The following is a 2,966-nucleotide window of genomic DNA, read 5'->3' as shown; positions in this document are numbered from 1 at the left end:
TGTTTTAGATATAATATATTTTATGTATTCACTTAAAATAGTACTGTAGATGCAACTTTTCATAAATCTGTTGCCTTAAAATGGATAGAATGAATCACTCTAGAATTCGAATAATTAATAATTATTGAATGTATTTATTTTTATTGTATATATTTTATTGTATATGTCTCTCCCCATATGTATAAGTCCCTATTTGTATAATAAACTTCGGATCAAATATAGAAATTTGTCAAATAAGAGTCGATCACTTTCACGCGAAGCAGTACTTTTTTATCTCATTGTTTTAATTAAAAGATTAAAATCTTTCTGATATAAGAGGAGAGACTCAGTAAATACCAACGTAAGAATGACATAACATCAATGTACACAATTTCACACTCAACAATATAAATATAAATTCAATTTCACATAAAAATATAAATATAATATATATATTGTATGTAACAATTACATTGTTGAATATAAAATTATAATATTGATATTATGTTACTGTTAATTGATGTTTATTGGAGAGAAATTTAACGGCGGCCATTCATATATTTGTAATAGGCATAGCTCCAATCATCGACTATTATATATCTCACATATTTTTTCTTAAATTAGTTTTCAAACTGTTTATATAAGGCGCATAATATTATAATTTTTAAATTTCCTCCTTCCCTAGCCTCTTATAATATAATTAATGAATATTTATAAGTAAAAAGACAACACATAAAATCTAAATTGGGCATAAGACGTTTATAAGATGTCTTTTAGACGGTTCTCATAAAAATGTGTTCGAGGAGTTTTTTAAGATTGATATATTCATAGTCGCGATTCTTATATTTAAGATTGTCTTAACTGTCTTAAGTACAGTTTTAAACTGTCATAAGTCAATCAAAAGCTGTATTAGCATCTTAAGACATTACTTAAGACAGACTTTAAAATAAGAATGGACTGTGAATACCTCTTTTAGACGTCTTTAAGGCGTCTTATGTTCCAATTTTGGATTTTATGTTGTCTGGAAACCATTATATTCAATCGTACGAGCAGGCTAGCTAATCATTGGGACAAAAAACAATATAGCTATGCATAAGTAGTACATTGTTATTTACAGAATGTCTCCTCCCGTTGCTTCGCCGCGCAACCAGCGTTTATAAACGTTCTTTCCCAAACGTTTGGGTTCTTTCTAGTTACTGAATCATGTGGACGCACCCTAATTCATGGATTTTTATTGATTACTGTCTCATTAATTTTTAAGAGAATTTGGCGAAATAGTATATAATTTTCCGATTTAGTTTAATCCATTCCACTTGCCTGGTGAGAAGTAATTCACGAATTATATGACATCCTGTATATAAAGTTATTTAATTTGAGTAGGTCTATTCTTTTTCGAAGAAAATTCTGAACTGGGATACACTGATGCAATAAATTAAAGTAAAATAGATATAGTTTGTTTCACTCTAACTTATTGCATTAGTTTAGAACTAGTTCTGCATTAGTGCAGAACATTTCGAAAAAGAATAAATCTAATAATTTCCTTGATTGTGCTATTTTTTTTTTATATATCCTTATAAAACTACACAAAAATAACTTCAGTAATGATAATTATTAGCATAGGCAAAATCGTTATTTATTGAAATTTATTGAGCACAATTAGTTCTCCTTATATTTTACACAAGTAAATCTATATTAAAAGTTATTTTTGAAATTGTGTTTACATAGTGTCTTAAGTTTATTCTTTACACACACAAACACACGTGTACATATGCGTATGCTCGTATATTTGATGTATGTTTTATATTTAAATTTATTCTCTGTAATATCCACACGATGCATACTAACAATACATATCAAAGTCTTATGTTACACTGGCGCAATAATAATTATAGTTATCTGACAAAATACAGAATCTCTGATTTTGGCGCACAGCTATCGCCACTGACGTTTTATTTCCTCTCTCATTCTTTATTATTATTATTAATTATTATTCACGTTCGCGAGAATCGCGAACCTTCCTCGCTATTATTACTTTACGAAGTAATATTTAAAAATTTAGATTACAAATAGAGCGCTCCGACTTTCGTCGAAGCCATTCGAACATATTTAATCGTTGATTTTTTATCAAAGGGATAATAATCTCACCGTTTAAAGTGAACCAGAAAGCTCGCATACGTCAGAACACATCGATATTCCATATTTTCATCGCTTATTCATCGTCGTGATTTCTTCTGTTGTATTCTAAAAAATCTTATTTTTATGCAATATATACGGATCACTTTCTTCGTACAACTTAAAACTAGATAGCTATGTCTGATGCTAAACGTACGATCGAAAGAGTACGAAAAAATTATAAATAAATATATAATATTATATAAAAAATACCTCTACTCTTTATGTGTATTCTTGTTCTTTGATAATTGTGACATATCAAGTATCGGCTTATCGTTAACGGGCAGAAATTTTTTTTTACGCGGTCGCGTCTTTCTCTTTTAAATGCCGCATTCTGATGAATGTGAGATCTCTGATTCCTCTAATATCTACATCGTATAGTTTGAGACATTGAGCGAATACAGCGGAGTTTGTTAATCGATAGTGCATTATATTATTTACTATTTCGGAAAAAGTATAAAGATAAAGATTTAAGTTTAAATGCAAACAGAGACTCTCCGTATTACTTGTATCATTAAAAAAAAAAAGAAATAATATAAAAACTTCATAAAAATTGTTTGTAGATTGGTGCTATCTGGATTTGTAGAACAATACATAACGAACGTCAAGATATCACTTACAAACGACGTCCGAAAGATTAACATAGAAGGATTTTTTTTACACACTTATGCAACGCTTCTTCCACGGCTGCATTATTCGGCACTCTTTTTTTTATAATGGAGGTAAATATCAATCAGCTCATACTAAACTTGCGAACATTGTTAAATGTTACCCTTAACATAAAAGGAAAAGGAGTAGTACAAGTAGTTAACGCG

Source organism: Trachymyrmex septentrionalis, unplaced genomic scaffold, assembly GCF_001594115.1.
Source record: "Trachymyrmex septentrionalis isolate Tsep2-gDNA-1 unplaced genomic scaffold, Tsep1.0 scaffold66, whole genome shotgun sequence".
Classification (NCBI taxonomy): domain Eukaryota; kingdom Metazoa; phylum Arthropoda; class Insecta; order Hymenoptera; family Formicidae; genus Trachymyrmex; species Trachymyrmex septentrionalis.
The sequence above is the reverse complement of the archived record's forward strand: the minus strand, read 5'-3'. Positions refer to the sequence as shown.